The sequence below is a fragment of the Giraffa tippelskirchi genome, chromosome 9, assembly GCF_054371585.1.
Source record: "Giraffa tippelskirchi isolate mGirTip1 chromosome 9, T2T-mGirTip1v1.2.pri, whole genome shotgun sequence".
Lineage (NCBI taxonomy): Eukaryota > Metazoa > Chordata > Mammalia > Artiodactyla > Giraffidae > Giraffa > Giraffa tippelskirchi.
The window spans coordinates 41,771,417-41,798,438 of record NC_137283.1 but is presented as its reverse complement, the minus strand read 5'-3'; the positions used below and the strand labels follow the sequence as shown (position 1 = coordinate 41,798,438).

At 36.2% G+C, this 27,022-nt stretch overlaps 1 protein-coding gene, 1 long non-coding RNA gene and 1 pseudogene across 48 annotated transcripts in view; 2 read left to right on the top strand and 1 right to left on the bottom strand.

Annotated features, from left to right (window-relative positions):
* SLMAP (sarcolemma associated protein) overlaps positions 1-27,022 on the top strand; it is a 149,540-nt gene that overhangs the window by 16,870 nt on the left and 105,648 nt on the right. The window lies entirely within an intron of this gene.
* LOC145519866 (uncharacterized) lies at positions 4,766-10,944 on the top strand. The gene is made up of 2 exons (XR_014063980.1): positions 4,766-5,819; positions 8,457-10,944. It is a non-coding gene; the product is annotated as an uncharacterized LOC145519866 (long non-coding RNA).
* Positions 22,670-23,690, bottom strand: LOC145520829 (pyruvate dehydrogenase E1 component subunit alpha, somatic form, mitochondrial pseudogene; annotated as a pseudogene). The gene has a single exon (XR_014064847.1). The product of XR_014064847.1 is annotated as a pyruvate dehydrogenase E1 component subunit alpha, somatic form, mitochondrial pseudogene (transcript).

The window sequence follows — 27,022 nt, the reverse complement described above, 5'->3', positions numbered from 1 at the left end:
TGACTCTTGCTGCCAAAATATTATTCCCCAGAACAAAATATTTGGAGTGTAGGTATCTGAATGTTGGAACTAGAGAAAAAAACAATGTTTTTTTAAAGCCACTTTAAAAGACTTGTTAAAAGGGAATACTCTTTTTCTTTTCTGATTTTCTGTTATCAGTGTCATAGCTCCAGGTTTATGACTATGTAATAACCCTGATAGTAGCAGTTAATACTGTTACTCAGCTCACCTAATGTGTCAGCTTTCTTTTGCTTTTGAATTTTCTGATCATCTGCAGAGTTGGGCTGGGCAAGTCTGAGTTTTATATATAGCCTTAAGCAGTGCAGGTGCACAAAATAAAAAATAATATAATTTTTATGTATGTTTTACATTGTTACTTTTATTTTCCATTTTCTATTGCTATGACTTGCAAATTTTTCATTAATTCATACTTTGTGATCTTTAATCTCTTGGCTATTTTAAGTATAGATATATTTTGGATAAATTCTGGATTTTGTCATTCTAAATCAGAATTTATTAGATCAAAGTTTAATGCTGTTGTGACAACATTTTGCTGATTGCCACAATTCTCACTAGTTTACCCCTTGTCTTCATAAAATGAACTTGGATCATGTTTATCACAAAGCTTACCCCTTGATTATATATTATTCTGGAAATTATATTATTCTTGATTATATATTATCAACTCCTTAATTATTATGGCCCTAAGAAATTTGCAATCTGTAGAAAAGACAGTAGCCTGTGCTGCCTTGTATCCCTACAGCTTAGGTACAGTGCCTTGTGCTTGGTAGGTAGTTGAAAAAGTTATTGCCAGTACAGTACCTTTCTTCAGAAAGACTGTAGAAATACTAACTTAAGAAATTTGTCTTTTTTTTTTTTTTAAGACTTTGTAAGGGAATATGGACTATCTTTTTTTCTTGGACTAGGGAAGAATACCATAAATAATTCACAAAAACAACACATTGAAGTAAACTATAGATAAAGTGAAAAATGTTAAAATTGTTTTCATTCAAGTGGAAGAAAAAAATGAAGACAAAAGAATAAGGAGAGATAATTAGAGTACACATTACTTGTAAAAGATTGATATCCAGAATGTAAAAAGAACTTTGTCCAAATTAGTACCAAATACAACCCAATGGAAACAGTGGTCAAAAGAGACTCCCAGAAGAAGTAAGAAAGGCTAATAAGACGTTCAGTGTAACTAGGGAACTGTAAATGGAAACGTTGAGACACCATACATACTCATCTTAAAGTTAGATAGTATCAAGTGTGGGTGACACTGTAGAGCAATAGGACCTCTCATGCTGTGTTGTTGATACGATGAGTGACACTGATTGAGTTTTGAATATTAAACTAACTTCATATTCCTGGGATAAAATCCACTTGATTGTATGTATTATCCTTTTTTACATTGCTGGATTTGATTTCCTTATATTTTGTCTAGGCTTTTTGCTTCTCTGTTCGTGAAAGATTAGTCTTAAATGCTTGTTAAAGTTTACCAGTGAAGTCATCTGGATCTGTCTTTTTTTGTTGTTGGAATGTTTTAAACTGTAAGTTTAATTTCTTTGTTAGCTATATAGCTTTTCAGGTCTTTTTCTTTTCATGTTAACTTCATTAGATTGTGTCTTTCAAGTAATTTGTCTGTTTCATTTAATTTGTTGCATTTATTGGCATAACATTATAACATTACCTTATTATCCTTTTAATATTTGTAGAATCAGTAGTGTTGTTACTTATTCTCAATACTGGTAATTTGTATCTTTTCTCTGTTTTCATTATTTTGGCTAGACATTTATCAGCTTTATTGATTTCTTAAAGAATCAAATATTTAAAATTTTTCTTTATTATTTTTTCTACTTTCTGTTCTATGTCTTTCTGCCCTTATCTTTATTGTATCCATTCTTCTACCTTCCTCAGGTTTAATTTCCTCTTCTGTTTGCTAGTTTCTTAAATTGGAAGCTTAGATCACTGATTTAAAACCTCTTCTAATAAAAGCATGTGATGCTATAATATAACCATTTTAATGAACCAGTTGACATTGTTATAATGTTAAACTTGTATATATCTAGTGACCCAGCAGTTTTTCACCTAGATATATATGCTAGACAATTTTTCTTTTTCCAAATCTGTATCAGGAGACATGTTCAAGCATGTCAGTAGTAGCATTTTTCATAGTAGCAAAAATTGGAAATAGTTTAGATGCCCATTGACAGAAATACATATACATTTTTTCTAATTTACACTACTGTAAATTAGAATACTGTACAGAAATGAACAAGAATGTACAACAGCTGTGTATGTCAGTGTAGTGAATCTGAGAAATTTTGAATTAAAAAAGCAAGTTAAAAGAATTCTTAGACTATGATACCAGCTAGTATAAAGTTTAAAAATCACAATACTTATTCATACATCCATTTTACTACTTATATAGTAATAGAATGGTAAACACATTTCCTCGTGATGGTGGCAGAGAGAGAGAATATAAAAATAGCTAAATTTTACATAATCTTTGCTGGAAAATGTTAAATACTTTACATATATATACTTATTTAATTATCATAATTAAAGAGTACTTGCTGTAAAGCGGACATTATTATTATTCTCATTTATAAGTAAAAGGGCTTATAAATAAGAGTGCAGAAAACTTTAACTTCCCCAAATCCTAATGCTAGTAAGTGGTAAACTTATATTCAAACTCAGGCACAGTTTGGCTGTAGAGTCTCTCCTCTTAACCCTTAAACATACTGCTTGAGCCATGGGAGGGGTAGGGAATGGGTTCTCAAGATGGGTGTTAAGGACATGGATTTTTTTTTTTTTTATTTTTTTTTAGTTGTTATTCATGTTTATTTTTATATGTATCAACTATTTAATTAAACATTAAAAAGTAACAAAAATCAAGCTATGTGAAATGGAATATAAGAAACATATGCACCCAAACTGTATCCCCAATGAAAATTTAGGAAAGCAACACTTTTAATTTTCTCTGACATATTGCCTAAATACTGGTAGATCATGAAATGTTAGCAGTCATATAGATGATGTGTTATTAATGTTTTATGTAGTGATCTTGGTGATAGTTACATGAGTATGTTGGCTTAGTAGTGATTCATCAGGCTGTACAGTTTTTATTTGTTCACTTTGTAGGTATTCCATACTTTAATAAATTCTTTATAATAAAAAACTCACAATGTAAGATTTTTTTAAATTCCAAAGATTTCTTATTGCAGCTGCATTATGTATGTGTTTGTTGAGATGATCACAAGAGCATTATAGGATGAGATATGAAGTAAAGAGGCTGACTTTCTGAGATTCTGCTTCATCATAAAGTCTATAAAAAGAATGAGGAAGATGTCTTTGTACTGAAAGGGAGAATTTTCCAAGATACGTATTGTCAGGTAACAGAACAACACGATAAATGAGGCACAGAACAGTGTATGTAATAATCTACCTTTTGTGCAAAGGAGGGAAAATCTATATTTATTGTATGTGTTTATGCATAAAGATACTGGAAGGATGCAAAGGAATCAGTAACTGTGGTTACTTGAGAGTAGGATGGGGGGTGAAGACTGAGCTGACCTGAGATAAGTGGCAGGAAGACTTTTCAGCGTATGTCCCTTTCTAGTTCTTTTGAAACTGTGCGGCTGTACCACCTATTGTAAATAAATCAACAAAAACAATTTATTAATTTGAAAAGAAAATGTGGTTAGCGTGGCTCTTTTAGGTAGATTCATATTTATGTCCTTTTATTTATTTATTGGCTAAAAAGGATGTTTCCATTTCCAGGAGATTTGGTTTTATAGTCTCTTGAAATAGAGAAATTTGGGGAATACTATACCATTAATTAATAAAGATTTATGTTCAAAGAGGACTATTTCAGTTAGATTCTCAGTCTTTCCAGAATCTCCCCTTTTCTAGTGTTACTTCAGTTCTTCTTTGATTACCTTCAGCAGCCTCTTTTGGGTATTGTGCATTTATAGAGAGAACTTACCTTTTAATGAGGAGGGTTTTTAAAATAATACAACCTTATGTTTAAACAGTTTTATAATTTATAAACTGCTTTGGTACTGTGACTTTGACATTTCTGACATCATTTAACTTTAAAAGTAGGAAAAGTTAGTGTTTAGATGGCCAAAATATTCCTTTTTTTCTTTTAAAACTTGTCTTTTAAAGACACATTTTATAAGCATGATAAAAATTACTGTTTAAATCAAAATCTCCAGAGGTGAAATGGAGATTAATAATATAAATCTATGTACTGTTTTAAGGAAATATTTAAAGCCACTCCCTTAAAAACTGATCCAGAATTAAGGTGAAAGAATAAGTTGTTATTTTTTTGTAGGGACATGGAAAGAAATACAATATGCATCCTAGGCTTCATATTAGAATCATCCAGAGCTTTTAAAAATACACCAATGCCTAGGCCCAGTCCCCTAGAGATTATGGTTTAATACTTATAAATTATTCATATTTTAAAAATCTGTACATTGTTAATATCTATGCAGATCATGTTGGCAGTATGAATATACTATTTTGATGGAATACTGAGAAATGAAAATGTACTAACCTAACCATACATTTCTGTAGTAAGTGGAATAAGGTATCAGTTTTTTTCCTAGGCATTTATTTTCCTGTTTAGAGTACTGATATCAGCTAACAGATAAAAAATAAAACCTTACCTTAAAAAAAAAAAAGAGAGAAAAAAGAAACACATAGAAAATATCCTGTGTGATGTTTTTGGTTAGTGATCTTTATAAACTGCCCATATGCCCATATAGGTGTTATAATGAAGTTTACTTATAAAATGAGGGTGAAACTCAGTTGAAGTGCTGTTATAGTTTTAGATGCTTTGAATAAAAATAGTACCAATGTGTAGGAAAAAGAGAAAGATTAAGTATTAACTTACTGTGAAAATTTCCATTTCAGCACCTTATGTAATTGTTAGTGCATGTACTCCAGTATGGAATAAAATGCTAGCAAGATTTAGCAAACATAAACGTTTACTTACTTTTAGAGATTTTGAAGTACATCTCTTAGTCTGTATAGGTTAGGAATTGTACTAGTCATAATTAAACCATAATTTCCTGACACCCTGAGAGAATAAGTCATTTTAGGAGATTGGATTTTCTGATGAGTTGAAAATTTATACCTTTTGCTTCCAAATAATTTTTGGGTGATGGAAATTTTTCTGAAGTGATTGAATATTTCTCTATTGCTTTGAATCATGTAAAGGATATAACCTTTTCTCTTTCTAATTTATTTTTAAAATAACTTTAAAAAATTAAAGTACAGTTGATTTACAGTGTTGTGCTTATTTCTACTGTACAGCAAAGTGATTCAGTTGTGTTAACACATATATAATATATATATATACACACACACACACATTCTTTTCTATATTCTTTTCCATTATAGTTTATCACAGGATATTGAATGTAGTTCCTTGTGTGCTCTACAGTAGGATCATGTTGGTTATCCACTCTGTATATAATAGTTTGCATCTACTAACCCCAAACTGCCAATCTACCACCCCACCTTGGCAACCATAAGTCTTTTCTGTGCATGTATGAGACTGTTTCTGTTTCATAAACAGGTTCATTTGTGTCATATTTTAGATTCCACATTAAATAATATCATATGATATTGGACATAAACTTTTCATAATGACTTAGTTGTATTTACTGATATTAGAGGCATTAGAGGTTATATGTTTTTTTTTACCCCGGTGCTGAGTGACTTTTCATAATGCTGTCATAATGACTTAGTTGTATTTTACTAATACTTAGAGGCGTTAGAAGTTATACATTTTTTTTTTAACTCCAGTGCTGAGTGACTTTAGATTAGCAGTTTTAAAATGACTGAATTATGCATTTTAAGTGTTGGTTCTTCTTATGGGTTGTTATTTGTCAGTTTTCTGGGTCAGCCATTCCTATAGGAACTGTTTAGAAACAAAATAATTAAACATATGTAAATGTGAACCTGTGAGGAAGCATGTGAACTTTACATTGCATCAGCTTGGACATCTGCTCCCACAGTTCTCTTCTTTCCTTTCTGGGTATCAAGTAAATGTGTTGAGAGTAAAATGGTATTGTTGGAATCTTTGATACGTATGTTGTTGAAAACTTTTACAAAAATGTTGATACTTGACCAAAGATCAGATAACAGATGGTCGTCATCAGATCTCTTTGACTTTTCTTTACAGAATAAGCAATTTTGATTTCCTCAGCTTTTTTTTTTAAATAATGTGACATTCTTTTGTATTACATTTTCAAAATTTTCAGTCACTTTATTTATTGGAAAATAAAATGTAGATGGGTACTTTTATAGTTCTTTCAGCAAACTGTCAAACTTAACAGTCTTCTACTATCAGGTGTTAAGAGATTAAAAAAAAGACAAAACAAATGTTTGCCTTCTTAGAAGTCTATTTGAGTAAGGCAATAAGAAATCTTCTGAAGAGTTTTTTTTTTAATTTGTATTTTTAACTTGTAATTGGAGGATAACTGCTTTACAATGTTCTGTTGGTTTCTGCCATACAACAGCGTGAATCAGCTGTAAGTATACATATGCCCCCTCCCTCTTGAACCTCCCTCCCACGCTCCACCCTATCCCACCCCTCTAGGTTGTTACAGAGCACTGGGTTGAGCTCCCCATGTTATACAGCACTAGCTATCTATTTTGCATATGGTAATATATATGTTTCAATGTTACTCTCTCAGTTTGTCCCACCCACTCCTTCCCCTGCTGTGTCCTCAAGTCTGTTCTCTGTAGTATAGTATTTTTATAGTGGCATGTGCCTGAGTATTATGATATTATAAAGGAAGAACAACTAACTCAGTGTGTTGGCTAGTTTATGCTAGTTATGCTGTGGTAATAAACAGCCCCAAGATCTCAGTGACTTATAACAAAAAAGATTTATTGTTTATTCATGTTAAATGTTTAGGAAGATGGCAGCTCCACCCACTTTTGTTCTCCTTTCTGGAATGCAGAGTGAAGGGACAATGCCTATCGCATACACGGTTTGATAGTAAGTAGTAGTAGAAGCAGGAGAGCTATGCAGAGCCATGGAATTACAATTAAAGTTTCTGCCCAGAAGTGGAACATGTCACTTGCACTCACATTTCATTGGCTAGAGGAAGTCACATGGCTAACCATGACACAACTAGGCAGGGAAGTGTAGTTAGTATTCATTTAGGTAAAATCAGTGGAATAATTGAGTCCAATCATATGTTTTACTACACTCAGCTTACTTCCCAACTCAGTGAAAATTATGTAGCCTTGAGAGCTAAGAAGAATATGTTTTAGCAAAAATGAAGTTTCCTACTCCCTTAAGTGTATTCCAGTATGCATAAGTTAAATGGCTTGTATCTCTCTCAGAGATGAGAAAATTAAGGCATAAAGAAATTATAGTTTAAAGTAATGTTCTTCTCTTTATGAGAGAATATCATTGATGTACTATCTAATATCTTTTGTGAATAACTCTGACATTGAGTTATGGGGTTTAGTCATAAGTGATTTTTTTTCCAAACATCTATTCATCAGCTTTATTTTGCTTATTCATCTGCCTTGTCATGAACTAAATCTGTATTGATCCTATTTTAAAATAAAACAGTGGGATATATTGGTTCATAGAGTTGAACATTATAGTGTTTATTATTGAGATATTATTGATTTACAGTATTAGTTTCAGGTATATGATGTATTGATTCAGATTTTTTATAGATTATACTCCACTCAAAGTTACTATAAAATATTGGCTCTGTTGCCTGTGCTGATAATATATCCTTGAAGCTTATTAATTAATTAATTAATATTTATACATAGTTTAGTTTGTACCTTTTAAGCCCCTACCCCAGTTTTGCCCTTCTCTCCTCACTGTTCCCCTTGGGTAACTATTAGTCCTCTATATCTGTGAATCTGTTTCTGTTTGTTATATTCATTGGTTTATTTTTTTAGATTCCACATATCAGTGGTAACATGTAATATTTATCTTTCTCTATCTGACATTTCAGTAAACATAATAACCTCTAGGTCTATTCATGTTGTTGCAAATGGAAATTTTCCCATTCCTTTTTATGACTGAGTACTGCGCCAGTGTGTGTGTGTGTGTGTGTGTGTGTGTGTGTGTGTGTGTCTGTATCTATATACACTATATCTTTACCCATTCATCTGTTGATGGAGACTTAGTTTGCTTCCATAGCTTGGCTATTGTAAATAATGCTATTATGAACATTGGAGTGCATGTATCATCTTGGCTATTGTAAATAATACTATTGGGAACATTGCAGAGCATGTATCTTTTTGATTTAGTGTTTTCATTTTCTTTGTCGGCTGCTTTCCCAGGAGTGGAATTGCTGGAATCATATGGTAGTTCTCTTTTTAGTTTTTTGAGGAACCTCCATACTGTTTTCTTTCACTTTTCACTTTCATGCATTGGAGAAGGAAATGGCAACCCACTCCAGTGTTCTTGCATGGAGAATCCCAGGGATGGGGGACCCTGATGGGCTGCCATCTATGGGGTTGCACAGAGTCGGACACGACTGAAGCGACTTAGCAGCAGCAGCAGCAGCAGCAGCAGCATACTGTTTTACACAGTGACTACATCAATTTACATTTCTACCAATGATGTACAAGTATTTCCTTTTCTTTACATCCTTGGCACATTTATTATTTGTGGTCTATTTGATGATAACCATTCTGACAGGTGTGAAATGATATCTCATTCTGGTTTTGATTTGCATGTCTCTGATGATTGGTGATGTTGAGCATCTTTTCATGTGCCTGTTGACCATCTGTGAAACATTAGAGTATTTAAAATAGAGAGTGAAATAAACTACATAGCATTTGTTTATTGGGCATCTCTGTTGCCCAGGTCCATCTAGTCAAAGCTATGGTTTTTCCAGTAGTCATGTATGGATGTGAGAGTTGGACTATAAAGAAAGCTGAGCACCAAAGAGTAGATGCTTTTGAACTGTAGTGTTGGAGAAGACTCTTGAGTCCCTTGGACTGCAAGGAGATAAAAGCAGTCCATCCCAAAGGAGATCAGTCCTAAATATTCATTGGAAGGACTGATGCTGAAGCTGAAATGCCAATACTTTGGCCACCTGATGCGAATAACTGACTCATTGGAAAAGACCCTGATGCTGGGCAAGGTCAAAGGCAGGAGGAGAAGGGGATGACAGAGGATGAGTTGGTTGGATGGCATCACCAAATTGATGGACATGAGTTTAAGTAAGCTCCAGGAGTTGGTGATGGACAGGGAGGCCTGGTGTGTTGCAGTCCATGGGGTCGCAAAGAGTCGGACACAACTGAGTGATTGACCTGAACTGATGTAACATGCTTGCTAGCTAACAGGGATACAGAGGCGAAAAGATACAACCTCTATTTTCAGGGATTCTGTGTAAGTGGACATGTCTGCCCGAACTTACAATTCAGAGAAATAATTGCTTGGAGAGGTACTATTCAGATGAATTGCTGTAAGAATGCTGGGATTGAATGGAATGACCAATTGACAAGGCCGTGAAGGCAGAATAGAATGGCTTCTCTGGAGGTGATTGATATCTGAAACACATCTTAAAAGGAGAACGTGTTTTAGCTTGCAAATGTGTGGGAAGTACATTTTAGGCAGCCTGAGTGATAGATTTATTAGTACTGATAGGAGTAAAAATAGGTGGCTTGTTTGAGAAGCTGACTTTGTGTGGTATTATTTAGGGAAGGAACAGAAGATGAGGCAGAAAAGGTAGTTCAGAACCAAGCTGTGAAGGATTTTAACGTCATGCTACTTTTTCCTTTAGAACAAGTGGTGAGACGTTCCAAAAGATTTTAATAGAATTATACGGTTAAATCATTGTTTTTAAGAGTTGCAGTCTTGGTGATAATGTGAAAGACATTGTAATTGTGCTTAGAAGCAAGGAGACCCAGTAGAATGTTAGAGTAAAAAGGACAGTTCGAGAGAAATTGCTGGAGTGCAGCCAAACCGTCTGTATGGAGTGAAACAAATTTGGGAGTTATCAGCTGATACACTGAAGGCTGTAGGAAGTGTTCCCAGGAAAGTGTATACATCTCTAGTAAGGTAGGAGCTAGGAGGGAACCCTGGGGTGATCAAAATTTGAACCACTGTGGGGGAAAAAGAAAATAGACTTGGAAGGACAACCAGAGAAGCTGAAGAACCAGGAAAGACTGGATTAGTGAGGTACAAGGCAGGGAAGAGTTTCTGATAGAATACTCAACTGTCACCTTGTAAAAGCTGAAAGTGTTCCTTGGATTTGGCAGGTAGTAGTCTCATCAGTAACTTGAGGGCTGTTCAGTGGAGTGGCGGGTATGGAAACTTACTGCAATGGATTAAGAAGACTGTGAGTTAGTCAGTGTGACAGCTATCAAAGTGCTTGACTGAGTGGATGCAGAAGGTAATTAAGGGTTTTTCCATATGAAAGATAAGTGTGTGTATACTTCAGTGATGGTACCCCCCTACCTCCAGTTTTAATTTTTGCTACTTCCAAGGAGACTGGTGGTTTCCCACATGCTTTAGGAGAAAATGTGGAATGAGAAAAGCCATACAGGCACCCCCTGTCCACATTAATTTCTCAATAGACTTAAATGTAAACTGAAATCTTATTGAGTTAAATATAACTTGTACAAATGGCACATGAATCACACAGGTCAAAAGTATATATTGAAAGTTTGTAATTCCAGGGCTTCCCTGGTGGTCCAGTGGTTAAGAGTCCACCTGCCAATGCAGGGGACGTGGGTTCCATCCCTGGTTCAGGGAAGAGCCCACATGCCACAAGTCAACTCAGCCCGTGCGCTACAACTGCTGAGCCCATGCTCTAGAACCCATGAGCTGCTGCCACAACGAGAAGCCTGAGTACCACGGGGAAGCGTAGCCACTGCTCGCTGCAGCTGGAGAAAGCCTGCCCACAGCTATGAAGACCAAGCACAGCCAAAAATAAATAAGTAAATAAATCTTAAAAAAAAAAAACACCAACTTTGTAATTCCACACATACTAGAAATTAAGTAGTCATAAATGATATACTTTTTTGATATTAAGTTTTTTAAGCTAGGAATTTATCTATACATTTCTGTTGGTAGAAAAAAATACTTCTATACAGAGTTTGTGTGTGTGTGTGTATGTGTATATGGTGGGGGGATGTTTGTGTGTAGCTGGATACATATCCAGCTTTTACTCTGTCCAAAATATGTCGCAGTGGACACTTTAATGTGGGGATGATTGAGAGTTACTTTACAGTTGGCCAGAATTAACCTTTTAGCATACATTTTATAATCTTCAACAAAAGGTTAAATATTTTAGTATTCACCCTGACAAACACATACCTATTAAAGAACAACAAACTGTGGAAAATTCTTAAAGAGATGGGAATACCAGACCACCTCACCTGCCTCCTGAGAAATCTGTGTGCAGATCAAGAAGCTACAGTTAGAAGTGGCCATGGAACAGCAGACTGGTTCCAAGTTGGGAAAGGAGTACGTCAAGGCTGTATTTTGTCACTCTGCTTATTAAACTTATATACCGAGTGCATCATGTGAAATGCTGGGCTGGATGAAGCACAAGCTGGAATCAAGATTGCCGGGAGAAATATCAATAACCTCAGATATGCAGATGACACCACACTTATGGCAGAAAGCGAAGAACTAAAGATCGCCTCTAGATGAAAATGAAAGAGGAGAGTGAAAAAGTTGGCTTAAAGCTCAACATTCAGAAAACTAAGATCATGGCATCTGGTCCCATCACTTCATGGCAAATAGATGGGAAAACAGTGAGAGACTTGACTTTGGGGGGTTCCCAAATCACTGTAGATGGTGACTGCAGCCATGAAATTAAAAGACAGTTGCTCCTTGGAAGAAAAACTATGACCAACCTGCTGCTGCTGCTGCTAAGTCGCTGCAGTCGTGTCCGACTCTGCAACCCCAGAGACGGCAGCCCACCAGGCTCCCCTGTCCTTGGGACTCTCCAGGCAAGAACACTGGAGTGGGTTGCCATTGCCTTCTCTGATGACCAACCTAGACAACATATTAAAAAGCAGAGACATTACTTTGCCAACCAAGGTCCATCTAGTCAAGGCTATGGTTTTTCCAGTAGTCATGTATGGACGTAAGAGTTGGACTATAAAGAAAGCTCAGCGCCGAAGAATTGATGCTTCTGAACTGTGGTATTGGAGAAGACTCTTGAGAGTCCCTTGGACAGCAAGGAGATCCAGCCAGCCCACCCTAAAGGAAATCAGTCCTGAATATTCATTGGAAGCACTGATGCTGAAGCTGAAACTTTAATACTTTGACCACCTGATGCGAAGAATTGACTCATTGGAAAGACCCTGATGCTGGGAAAGATTGAAGGCAGGAGGAGAAGGGGACGACAGAGGATGAGATGGTTGGATGGCATCACCGAATCAATGGACATGAGTATGAGTAGGATACGGGAGTTGGTGATGGACAGGGAAGCCTGGCGTGCTGCAGTTCATGGGGTTGCAAAGAGTCGGACATGACGACTGAACTGACTGCTCAACTGATAGGAATTTATACATCAAGGTTGAAAAAAAGGTGAAATACTATGGTAAAATTTGAATATTTTTGTTTTAAAGATATGTTTTGTGAGTAATCAAATTCTATTCATTTTTATAGTACTTCGGTAGCTTATTTTCTGTGTATATAATTTTATGATAGTTTTCCTGTTGTTCTTGTTCTGGTAGGTCATTGCTGAATATGTAACTGTTTATTAAAATGTACTTCAGCATTAAGTAGACATGAAGATATCCAGCAGTTATTAAACATGTATGACTAATAATTTTTTGAATTTACACTATGTAAACTGAAGTTATGTATGTAGAACTCTTTTACAAACAGGGTAGTTAGAAATTAAGGTAGTTAATTAACACTACTATTTTTAAAGGGCTTCTCTGGTGGCTCAGATGGTAAAGAATCTGCCTGCAGTGCAGGAGACCCGAGTTTGATGCTTGGGTTGGGAAGATCCCCTGGAGAAGGGCATGGCAACCCACTCCAGTATTCTTGCCTGGAGAATCCCATGGACAGAGGAGCCTAGTGGGCTACAGTCCATGCGGTCGCAAAGAGTCAGACACGACTGAGCTTTCACTTTCACTATATTTAAAATAGATACCAGCAGGGACCTACTGTATAGCACAGCGAACTCTTCTCAGTATTCTATTACAACCTAGATGGAAAACAGATTTTGAAAAAGAGTAGATTTAAAAATAAAAAGAGTTAGTAGTTAATTTTACATATAAGATTGTTGTTGTGTGTGTGTGCTGAGTCGTGTCTGACTCTTTGTGACCCTATGAACTGTAGCCTGCCCAGGGTCCTTTGTCCATGGGATTTTCCAGGCAATAATATTGAAGTGTGTTGCCATTTCCTTCTCCAAGGGATCTTCCTGATCAAGGGATCAAACCCACATCTCCTGCACCTCTTGCATTGCAGGTGAATTCCTTACCTCTTGAGCCAAAAGATACGTTTAAAATTCACTCTAAATTTAATGGAAAACATAATTAAGTTACTTTGGAGCAAAGAAGTCAAATAAAATATTTTAAGTTTCAGAGAGTTATATCTATTAATGTAAAAATAATAAAGATGTGCTAAAGTATGTATTTTGAATACATTTTATGAGTTCTAGGGTGAAAAACGATTGTTTTGAGCATGGGATAAGGGAAGGAGATTTTGGAGGAATGGCTTTTTAGGAATTTGAGCCCAGAATAAGTATATAGCAACAGTCTTACTTTAAAAAAAAAAAAAATGTAGTTTTATTTAGCAGATGTTGCAGTTGTCAGCTTTAGTACTTTTTTTACTTGCACAATGTTTTCTATTGTAAAGCATGTATGTCAAAACCCAAAATCTGCACTGTCACTTCCTTAATGTAAATCGGCTTTGCTACTAAGATAATGTGCCTGAAACAGTGTAAATCTCTCAAGGTCTTGAAAAACAACTTGAGAACGAGACAAAAAGTTTAAGGTATGATTCATTTTCTAATTTGTGGTTATTTAGAAGTTCATTCGGTATTTTCAGCGTTGTTTTCAAAAAACTTATCAAGCGAACTCCTGTATTAACAGAAAGTGCCCAAAATTGCTTAAGTTTTTTCACATATCTTCAAGTTTGCTCAGATTAAATATTCAAAAATTGTTAATAATAGAAATCTCTCATACTTGAACCAATTTATTTTCTTTACTAAACTTTAGAGTTGAAACTGATCCATGTAAAGACATAAGTTTTCTAATGGAAAGCAAAACACCATTTCATCTCAAAATTTACTGGATATTTTAGATTCTGATAAAGTTCTTAGAGTAAATCTAAAACAGTACTCAAATGTGAGAAATACAGCAAGATGTTCTGGTGGGCTGTTTTTTTAGTGTATTCAAAGGGAATTATTTGACCTTGAACTACAGCTTTAATTGCATGTATATTGCCTTCCAGCATCTTTTTTAAAAAGAAAGGTGAGGTGAACTAACAAGTAATATTTGTCATCATTTTAACAATAGAGTGCTTTGATTTAAAGAATAAAAGTATTGTAATAATTGTGTTGATTAAATATTTAAATGCAACCTTCTTAGTGATATTTTAATATAAAACAGTTTGTTTTGTTGGTGTTGATTTTACTGTTTTTGTGACAGGTATAGTAATAATGCCTGTCATGTAGTAATACTTTAAAATAAGATGTGTCTTTTTAAAAATTGAGGTAATTTGGTTTATAACATTATATATTTTGTGTCTACAACATCATATTTCTGCTTATGTAAACCCTACACTGTGCTCACCACCAAAAATTTAGCTTGCATCTATCACTGTACAGTTGACCCCTCTTTATCTATTTTGCTCCCTCCCTTCCCCTCTGGTTACCACTGGTCTGTTTTCTGTATCCACATGTTTGTTTTTGTTTGGTTTGTTCATTTATTTTGTTTGTTTTTATATTCCATACATGACTGAAATCACATGGTATGTGTCTTTTTCCATCAGAAGATGTATTTGTTTTTGATTCTCTATGTCAGCTTATAAATAACTGAATCAAACATTGTTAGAAATTGTCTTTATCATTGTTAAGATATTTATCACTGTCTAGTAGTTTTTTCTTGTCTATTATCCTGAGTCGAATTGCTTTAAATTGGAGGATTTTCTCTTACTTCCGTGTTCATTGTTCTAAGTGCAGCTAGTATTGAATAGGTTTTGACAGGTTTTCTCTTTTCTCCTTATATCTCTTAGATATTGGTTTTATTTATTACATTTTACTTATATTGTATCTTTGTCTTTAGGGGATTTGTCTTCTGTGTTGTGTATTTCTGTATTTGACCATGATGAATTCTAAGTGTATATAGTTATTTTTACCATTTAAAGAGTTAACTCTTTAAATTTGTATGGACTCTTATTTTTCATTATACTGGAAGTGTAAAATAATAAAAGAAATTTATGATTATGTTTAAGCATTTAGCAATACAAGCAAGTTATTTAGGCTTCTTGTCTGTCTCCAGTCAGTGTGGTATTTCAAGGGGAATTCTTTTCTTCCCTGAAACTCTGTAGTTTTGGAGCTCAGTTTTCTCTGGCTCTTCACAGGATTTTTAGATGTGAAGAATTCCCTAATGTACATGTGAATTTCTAAAATATACACACAGTATTCTGTAGATTTCAAAGTGCTGTTGATTCATTTAGCCAGTGTGTTGAGCACTTCCGATGTGCTAAGCACTGTTCTAGTTAAAGAAAACAAGTCCCCGCCCCCATGGAGCTGACATTCTGGCATGCAGTGTGCCATCATCCATCTTTCATCATCACCTCAATCTATTTAGGACAAGAGGGAGTGGTTCTGATTTGTTGACAGGGAAGTCAACATAACTCAGTTCATCTTGTCATATAAGTTAGCTGTGTAAAAGCAATGCTTTTAATATTTCTCAAAGTACTCAGTTTGCCCTTCTTTACTAGTGCTCTCCACTTGGTGAAATCTGGCCATATCTCCTTCAATTTTATAAATGTGGATCGTTTATATATTTTCTTAACTTTGTTTTTTATTTACTAACAGATTATTTTTTAAAGTCATCAGGGTCATGATTCATTGAATAATTTTGGTTGTTATTTTTCTTTTCTCTCTACTCTGAAACTTATTTTTCCATTTTACTCAGTATGAATTTAACTTTTTTGGTGTGTGACACTGTACTTTCCTAGTTTTTAATTTTCTTGACAGTTCTGACATTTCCATCTTTGTTTCCATTATTTACCATTTCCATAAAGACTTTACCTTTATCCTTCAGATTCACCTCCCTTCCCTCATTCTCAAGCTTCATATACTGCTTACAGTCTTAAAATACCACTTCTGAGCACTTTATTCCAACATTTATGTCCTTATCATGGATTTCTTAACCATATTTTTAGTTTACTTTTAGTTTTTTGATACACTTCAGTTGTTTTTAAGTATATTCACAGAATTATGCAATCGTTACTACTGTTTAGTTCCAGGATATTTTCACTGCCTCTGAAACAAACTCTGTACTCACAAGCAGTCACTCCGCATTTCCTCTTCTCCCAGCTCCTGCTGCTGCTGCTGCTGCTAAGTCGCTTCAGTCATGTCCGACTCTGTGCGACCCCATAGACAGCAGCCCATCAGGATCCGCCATCCCTGGGATTCTCCAGGCAAGAGTGCTGGAATGGGGTGCCATTGCCTTCTCCCAGCTCCTGGTGACCACTAATCTACTTTCTGTCTCTCTAGATTTGCCTGTCTGGAAATTTCGTATAAATGGAATCATATAACATGTGATCTCTTGTGCCTGACTTCTTTCATTCAGCATTAGTTTTGAAGATTTGTCCCTGTTGTAGCATTACTGGTACTTCATACCCTTTATTGACAAATAATATTCCTTTGTAGGGATATATACAGCATTTCATTTATCCATTTACCAGTTGATGGATATTTGGGTCATTTCTGCTTTTTGGCTGTTATGAAAAATACCACTGTGAACATACATGTCCAGGTTTTTCTGTAGACATACGTTTTTGGTTCTGTTGGTTATATCTCTAAGAGTAAGAATGGCTGAGTCATATAGTATTAATAAGTCCACATTTAGCATTTTGAGAAACTGCCAAACTGTTTTCCAAAGTGGCTATACTAGTTTACACTCTCACCAGCAGTATGTGAAGGTTCAGTGTCTCTGCTTCCTGTTCAAAACTTGTTCTTATCTGTCTTTTTTATTGTAGCTATTTAGTGAATATGGAGTATTTTACTGTGTTTTTGATTGGTGTTTTCCCCAAAACTAACTAATAATATTGAGCATCTTTTTGTGTACTTACTGGCCATTTGTATAGTTTTCTGGAGAAATGTGTTCATATCCTTTCCCTGTTTAAAAAATTGGATTATTTGTCTTTTTAGTGTTGAGTTGTATAGTCTGCCTCCAATTTCTTGATCAGATGTTTTTTGCAAATATTTCCTCCCATTTTGTAGATTGTTATAAGGGTGCCTTTAAATACTATTATCGTAAAATACACATAACATAAAATTTACCATTTTTATCATTTTAAGTGTACAAGTTAAATACATTCACAATGTTGTATGCTGCTGCTGCTGCTGCTGCTAAGTTGCATCAGTCGTGTCCGACTCTGTGCGACCCCATAGACGGCAGCCCACCAGGCTCCTCTGTCCCTGGGATTTTCCATAGCCATCACCTTCATCTATTTTCAGAATTTTTCCATCATCCGAAACAGAAATTCTTTACTGATTAAACAATAAGTCCTCTCTTTTCCCCGAGCTATTGATAACTGCTGTTTATACTTTGTGATTCTATGAATTTGCCTATTCTAGGTGCCTCATGTAAGTGGAATTACATAATATTTGTTCTTATGATGTCTTTTATGGCGCAGAAGTTTTAAATTCTGAAGTTCAATTTATCCTTTATTTTAAAAATAACTTTAATGACTTTAAAATTTTAAGTTTAAATTAATATCAAAAATATACAAGCAACTTCTGCAGCTGAATTCCCGAAAAATAAACGACCCAATCAAAAAATGGGCCAAAGAACTAAACAGACATTTCTCCAAAGAAGACATACAGATGGCTAACAAACACATGAAAAGATGCTCAACATCACTCATTATTAGAGAAATGCAAATCAAAACCACAATGAGGTATCATTTCACACCAGTCAGAATGGCTGCTATCCAAAAGTCTACAAGCAATAAATGCTGGAGAGGGTGTGGAGAAAAGGGAACCCTCTTACACTGTTGGTGGGAATGCAAACTAGTACAGCCACTATGGAGAACAGTGTGGAGATTCCTTAAAAAACTGGGAATAGAACTGCCATATGACCCAGCAATCCCACTGCTGGGCATATACACCGAGGAAAGCAGAATTGAAAGAGACGCGTGTACCCCAATGTTCATCGCAGCACTGTTTACAATAGCCAGGACATGGAAGCAACCTAGATGTCCATCAGCAGACGAATGGATAAGGAAGCTGTGGTACATATACACAATGGAATATTACTCAGCCATTAAAAAAAATACATTTGAATCGGTTCTACTGAGATGGATGAAACTGGAGCCCATTATACAGAGTGAAGTAAGCCAGAAAGAAAAACAACGATAAAAAAATAAATAAATAAATAAATAAAATTTTAAGTTTATATCATGCCTTGTGCTTTTCGTATCATATCTAAGAAGTCATTGCCTAATCCTAGGTTAGGAAGACTTATTTTAACCATTTTTGAGTGTTCTGTTACTTGGCCCTCCCATTTGTATTTTAAACATGAACCAATATAACTGTCAATGGTTTTATGAGAAGGATTTATAAGATGTACTATTTAAAATTTTTTGAATTAAGATAGTGGGTTTCAAACCTTAGAATCTCCTGAGATGCTTACTGAAAAGAGTTTTGTACATTTGAAGTAAATGTAGTAAATGTCTAGGAGACTTGGCCTCAGGTGGCTGAGAAAGTGTGGAATGTCCAGCATAATGACGAAGAGGCTGGATCCTGGATTCTGACTAACTGGGTTTGCCACTTTCTAGCCGTATGATCTTGGGTTAGTCAGTTATTCTCGCTAGATATTCATTTCCTCTCTCATAGAATTGTTGCAATGATTAAACCAGCTAATATCTGTGAAGCACTTAGAATAGCTTGGCAATAGTATTCAACACATATGTGTTACCTTTTATTACACCCTTTCACTCAGTAATGTTATTTTTAGGGATTTAACCTAAGAATATTATCAGATATATTGCATAAAGTTATGTGTGTAACAGTTTCATCACAGAGATTAATTGTAAGAAGTCTTCCATATCTAGTCAGCAGAACGAACTATGGTTAAATATATTAATGAAATTTATGAAATGTTATATAGCCATTTGGAGAAGGCAGTGGCACCCCACTCCAGTACTCTTGCCTGGGAAACCCCATGGACTGAGGAGCCTGACAGGCTGCAGCCCATGGGGTCTCGAAGAGTCGGACACGACTGAGTGACTTCACTTTCACTTTTCACTTTCATGCACTAGAGGAGGAAATGGCATCTCACTTCAGTATTCTTGCCTGGAGAATCCCAGGGACGGAGGAGCCTGGTGGGCTGCCATCTATGGGGTCGCACAGAGTCGAACACGACTGATGCGACTTAGCAGCAGCATATAGCCATTTAGTCATACTCAAAAAAACATTTAATGCCTTGGGAAAATAGTGATTTAAATGAAAAAGTCAAATAATATATAGCTATTTATAAACAGGTCTATAACATTCTCTAAGAATATGAGTCAGGGAAGTGGTTTCATATGTAATGCATATAAATAAATTTGTTAAAGTGTTGACACTGGTTATCCTTGGAAGCTCAGAGGAATAATTTTAATTTTCTTTTGTATTTTATTGTACTTTCCTGACTTTGGTGATAAGTATTTTATACTCAAAAAAAGCACATAAATTTCTAAAAAAAAAAAACCCGAAAGCCCAATGTGAAAGAGGTTAATAGGATGATAGAAAAATAGGAAAAGCCTGGTGTGAAATAGGAAAGCATAATGTGAATAGGAAAGCTGCATCATAGTACTAGTACTGTTATTAAATGGTTTTCAACCTTGAATGAATTTTCTCTCTTTTTCGGGGGATAGTTTCTTCATCTATAAAATTGAGGAAATAGACTAACATCTAAAAGGCGGTAGAGTAGAATGGTTAAGACCTGGGAGGTCAGAAGTAGGGAGTTAAGGACTACACCTGATATCATTACATGGGTTCCCATCCTATGTCTTATTTAGTTGGTGACTTCTGGCAAGTAATTTGCCAGAAACTCTGTCTCAATTTTCTTATTTTTCTTTCTTTTCTTTATTTGTTTTTTTTGGCTGTGCTGGGTCTTCATAGCTGCATGGGCCTTCCTCCAGTTGTGGCAAGCAGGGGCTGGCTGCTCTCTAATTGTGGTGTGCAGGCTTCTTGTTGCAGTGACTTCTCCTGTTTCGGAGCACAGGCTTTATGGCAGGGGCTTCAGTAGTTGCAGCTCCCTGGCTCCAGAGCATGGGCTCAGTAGTTGTGGACCATGGGCTTAGTTGCTCCATGGCATGTGGGATCTTCCAAGATAAGGGATAGAACCTGTATCTCTTGCATTGGCAGGTGGATTCTTTTACCACCGAGGCACCAGGGAAGCCCCGGTTTTCTTATTTTTAAAGTGGGGATCATAACAATACCTCACAGGGGAGTTGTGAGAATTAAGTGAATTAAAAAATGCAAAGAAATTTATAGAGTCTGGCACACGGTAAGAATTCAATAAACGGTAACTATTTTTACTAGTATGTAGATTCTTTCTAATGCCATTATTTATTGCCATTATTTTTACTCGAATGATTCTTAAATTGGTCTGTCATTTGAAAGATTAGCCAATTTTCTGTTGAGATATTTTTGAGATTGTGGAGGCTGTTGATTTGTGTGAAAGCGAAAGTGTTAGTCCCTCCATCGTGGCCGACTCTCTGCGACCCCATGAGCTGTAGCCCACCAGGCTTCTCTGTCCATAGAATTGTCTAGGCAAGAATACTGGAGTGGGTTGGCACTTCCTTCTCCCGGGATCTTCTGGACCCAGGGATCGAATCTGAGTCTCCTGCATTGCAGGCAGATTCTTTACTGTCTGAGCCACCAGGGCAGCCCATTGATTTGTGAAGCAGAGTGTTTTGGACTCCTTGGCCCCACCCTCAGTTTGCCTTATTTGTGTTGTGTTTTGTGCACGCAGCTTCTTTGAGGTCCTATATTATCTCATCCATGAGGATATTTTATAGACCATTTCAGCAGTAAAAACCTTGTATTTGATGGCTTTTTCTGACTTTTTTTGTTCTGAAGCTAATGTGTGCAGCTTTATTTGTAATCAGGTTTCATTGTCTGCTAAACTGTACCTATGTTTCTTCAACTGATGTTTCATTTTAAACTTAGGAAATGTCACAAAGCCCAAGGGAATGTTACAGCTCAATTGACTTGCCCATTCTAGAAAAAGCTAACAATTTATTGTAAACTCAGAAGTTAGTAGATCATCACCTCTGGTGTAACTCCATTGATACATGGATGGTACTTAATTTAACCCCAGAAAAAGAATGTACCCAAATGCTTTAAGAGGTAAATTTGAGTATGTGAAAATCCCTTTCAGAATCAGCAACCATATTGAGATTCATTTTTGGAACTCTGAACAGAGGCTACAGAAATAGATGACTTTTATAATATTATATCATTTTCTTTCGCTGACTGTATGAGACACTTAATTAAGCCTTTAGTGAATAGTGACTCAGCTGTCCCGTTGCTTTGGAAATTTTTGTCTGCGAACAAATCACTCTGTGATACCTCAGTTTACAATGGCAGTCAAAATGAAGATGAAATTTGTATTTTGATACATTTACTCTTAGATTTTTAGACGCCGTCTCCTTTTCTGCATGGAGTAATAGGCAGCCCACTGTGAGAGGTCATTATTTCTCTGTTAGAGAATAAATTAATAAAGTTAACATTGCCAGGAAGCAAAAGGAGTAGTTTGACTGCCACAGTTAACTGATACAATTTGTTACTTATAACAAATATAAGATAGTTTCCTCTAATTGTACTAGTTCATTAAACATAACTACCTATAACTCTGGTAACAAGAGAGTGGGTGTGTCTTTTGGCTTGATGGATAGAATCAGTTTGAGACAGCTTTGTGACTCACTGACAAAAGTGAGAGATCTCTGCCTGCCCTCCGAATTGGATTTTATTTTAGGATGAGTTGTTTTTATAAGTATAGATATAAGAAAATTACTATTCTGCATGTCAAATACCTTATTCTATCTTTCCACGGGTTTAACTCAACGTCTCCCAATTCCCCAAGCCTATACTTTTTGTATCTTCTGCTACTTGGTTTATGTTAATTGCAAAATATTTCTCTTTTTCTTTTGAATGTAAGTTTATGAGCGTTTCCTTTAAGCATCTTGAATTGTCTTTTGTGTTCTTGATTTGTTTTGCTTTTTAAGATTTCAGTTTTTTTATTGAGACTAAACTGGTAACATGTTTGCCTCTGTAGAGGGAAGTCAGGAAACTGTGGGACAGAGGGAGATGTACCTTTCACTGTGCCACTGGACCTTTGGATCCCATTACATTTCCCTCGATCTTTTTAAACTTAATTTTCTAGCATAGCATAAACGCATTTACAAACTGTTTGCTGGTTTGTTTCATGGGTTTTATTTCTTTTAAAGTTGAGAACACAAAGTTTCTTAGAGTTGACCGTGAATGTTCTGTTGGAGGCATAATAGAAATTTACAGTCTTCACTTGATCTGTAAACTTCAGAAGGTAGTAGAAATGAGTAGAAGTGATGGCCTAGCTCTTCTAAAGGTTATTTGGGGTCAACTGTGGCAAACTGGACTGTGCTTTCAATTCCTTTCTTCATTTCAACATCAGTTTCCTTTCATTCATCAACACTGGCAGTATTGCTGTGTGTTATTCTATTTTGGAGAAGCATATTAGAGTCATTGTCTTACTTCTTGTATTTCTTCTTTTGTATGGTAACTGACTCTTCATGATGGTGAGTCTGCTGGTCTATATCAGTATGATCCCCTGTACAGATCTCTAATAGGCAGCTGAAATCTTTGTTGCTTCCTGGACACATAGCACATCCATTCCATCTGACGTAAGCCCAGCAATAAAATTGCCTTTCTTGTAGTAATCACTGCTGGCTGCTGCTCTCAACAGATGCTCCCATTCCATAGTGGTTATTCTCCCAGATGAAAATAAATGGTCATTTCCACAAAGCTGCCATATTTTATGTTTCAAATATAAAATCAAACAGATCTCATTTTTTCCATTATACAGTTGGCCCTCCCTATCCATGGGTTCTGCATCCATGGATTCAGCCAACCACAGATTGAAAATATATGAGGGGGGGAAAAGTTCTGGAAAGTTCCAAAAGCAAAAATCGAATTTGCCATGCACCAGCAGCTATTTGCATAGCATTTACATTGTATTAGGTATTACTCTAGAGATGATTTAATGGACTTCCCCAGTGGCTCAGCAATAAAGAATCCGCCTGCCAGTGCAGGGGACATAGGTTTGATCCCTGAGTCGGGAAGAGCCCTTGGAGAAGGAAATGACAACCCTCTGCAGTATTCTTGCCTGGGAAATACCATGGACAGAGGAGCCTGGTGGGCTATAGTCTGTTGGTTCACAAAAGATTTGGACATGACTGAGCAACTAAATAACAACGAGATGATTTAAAGTGTACGGGAGGGTGTGTGTAAGGTTATATGCAAATACAAAACCATTTTATATAAGGAACTTGAGCCCCTGAGGATTTTGGTATCTATCAGTGGGAGTTCTGCATCCAGTCTCCGTTGATACTGAGGGATGACTGTGCTTACAGGCCGGACCAGTACAAGCTCCCAAGGGGAGCTGAGCTCTGACGATGCCCTGGTCCCCAGAGAGGTCTTGGTGTACATGTGTATTAACCCCAATTTTCACTTAGCACAACCTTCTCTTTGTGCTGTACACTCTGCAAGTTTCTACAACAGAGAATCCACACATAAAGTTGAAAGTCATGAGCCCAATTGACTGTGATGAAATGGTCTATGATATTTATCCTGACCTCAAGTCCCCCACAAACTACTTGACATTATTATATAAGTGACAGAAACCACGAATAATTTTCAGTTTAATTCCATTGGCAAACAGGCCGTATCATCCGGTAGCATTTGCGTCTCTTGACTACAGGCACTATTGTGATAGGAGAGCCCTCTTTCTAGCCGTGAAGATCACATTTCTGAATTTCAAATGTACCATCATTTACCAAGTTACAGGTTGCCACCAGTGCGGTCTTAGCCATGACCCACTGGAAACAGTGAATCTCTTCCTCTAAGAGGATCTTCCTCCTGAATGTAATCAGTCTATGGTGTCATGCTCTATGTTGGGCCACAGGCACAGACATTTTTAAAAAGTACATGATATTCATGAATGAGCTGTAATTTGCTTAACTGTTCTTCCACTGCTGAGTGTTTTAACAGATTCTGTCATTTAAAACTATTATAAATTTTCCTTTGCTTAGTATGTTTATACCTAGATCTTTACTTATATTTTTTTATTACTTGTATAGACTGAGTTCTCAGAAGTGAATCAAAGGGGACATTGGTTTAGAGCTCCCTTGGTATACTTTGCCAATCTGCTTTCCAAACAGATTGTGCCAATTTATGCTCCTATGATCAGCTTGTGAAAAAGTTTCTCTTAGGTCACTTTTGGAAGCACTGAATATTACTTAAAATACTTTCTGATACTATTATCAATTACAAGCTTGATTCCTTACTTTTTTGTATTTCAAAGTTATTTAATATGTGCTTTTATATATTTGTATATTCTTTTCACCCTCCCACTGTTCACTGGCTTTTTAAAAAGTTTTATTGAAGTATAGCGTATATTCCATAAAATTTACCCATTATAAAAGTAAGTTGAGTTTACTTGAAGTTAATTTATGTTATGTTAGTTGCTCAGTCGTCTCCAACTCTTTGTGACCCTGTGGGTTGTAGCCTGCCAGGCTCCTCTGTCCATGGGGATTCTCCAGGCAAGAATACTAGAGTGGTTTGCCATTTCCTTCTCCAGGGGATCTTCCCAAACCAGGGATCAAACCCAGGTCTCCCACATTGCAGTCAGAATCTTTACTGTCTGAGCCACTAGGGAAGCCCGTTGAAGTTATTGGGTTTTGGTAAATCTGTAGTTTTGTAGCCATCACCATAATCTAGCTGTAAAACATTTTCATTACCCCAAAAAGTTCTCTTGTACCTGTTCACATTTAGTCCTCAATCTCACATACAGGCTTAGGCAACTACTGATCCGCTTTCTGCCTCGATAGATTTGCATATTCCAGAAATTTCAAATAAAATCATACTATATGCTCTTGGGAGAAGGCAATGGCACCCCACTCCAGTACTCTTGCCTGGAAAATCCCATGGACGAGGAGCCTGGTGGGCTACAGTCCACGGGGTCGCTCAGAGTTGGACACGACTGAGTGACTTCACTTTCACTTTTCCCTTTCGTGTACTGGAGAAGGAAATGGCAACCCACTCCAGTATTCTTGCCTGGAGAATCCCAGGGACGGCGGAGCCTGGTGGGCTGCCGTCTATGGGGTCACACAGAGTCGGACACGACTGAAGCGACTTAGCAGCAGCAGCAGCAGCATATGCTCTTACTTGTGTCTGGCTTCTTTCACTGAACATTATGTTTTTGAGGTTCTTCTCTTTTATAGAATGTATCAATAGTTCATTTTATTGCTGATGTATCTTACTCGGTGGTTGGTGGACATTGGGATTACTTCCAACTCTAAATTATTATGAACAGTGCTGCTAGGAAATTTGTGTACAGTTCTTTGTGTCTTTTATTTCTGTTGACTAGATACCTAGCTGTAGAATTGCTTGGAGCCCATTACATTTTATATCATTACTTAGCCATAAAAAAATGTTTCATTTAAAGAATGGATGATAGCACCATACTTGAGAAGAAACACATCTAAATAGAATAAAAGAGTTAAACCAGAATGATTGGGTCAGGTAGGTGAAAGGTTCTAAGACATGTAGTATGTCTGTACAGTACTGGAACTCCCTTCCGGATTCCTTTGTACCTGAGCAACTACTAGAACCTTAAACCAAGTGAAGTCAAAAAAAAAAAGATCTACATAAACATTGAGAACGTTAGTTCCATGAAAAATGATAGAAATGGAAATGGAGCATCATTTGCATTGATTTATGACAGAAAAATGAATATATATGACACACAAAATGCCCTTTCCAATATAAAAGGTCAACATGATTTTTGTAGATAGACCAAAGAACTGTACAGTTAGTTCATTCAAGATGAAAATATGTAGTAAACAGACACTCATCATTGTTAGTAACTACAGAAATAAACATCTTACAAAATGATGGTTATATTAAATTAGCAAAATCAAAACACGTAGTGCTAGAAAGGTGGTGATAGCGACGTTAGCTTTGGGTTTTGTTCTGGTGCAACTTCAAAGCAATGCAGCAAAGCTGTCCACATCCTTCCAGTAGTAAGTTTCTGAATTAACTTTCATTTTAGCTTCTTTGAATGCAATTAACATATTTTAATAGCAAACTAATAAGGAGGAAATAAACCAAAAGATAACAGCTACAGATTTCTCCTATGTGCTGAATTCCAGTCTGGCTATGCTTCTCTGCTGTGTCTCTGTGATTCACCCAGACTCTGGAGGCGCTAACCCAACTCAGCTCTTAATTTCCTCTCTAGCCTAAAGAGCTGCATATGATCTGAATCCTGCTTTTCCAGCTTTGGCTAAATCCTGGATCTGATTGTTCTTTAATCCTGTGACTCACATCTTGGGAGTTGCCCCCATCCCACTCCAAGAAAATGCTTTTAACTTTCTCATTGCAAGTAATAATTCTGTCACATCTTTTCTATGCTTTAATGATTTTTATATTAGATGCTCATCTGAAAATATGCTTCCGTTTGATTTTCTTTTTTCTTTTTTTAAAGTTCTTTGCAGAGGTCTTCTGTATGGGTGGGACTGAACACTTTATGAGTCATTCCCAGTTAGTACAGTACAGCCATCCAG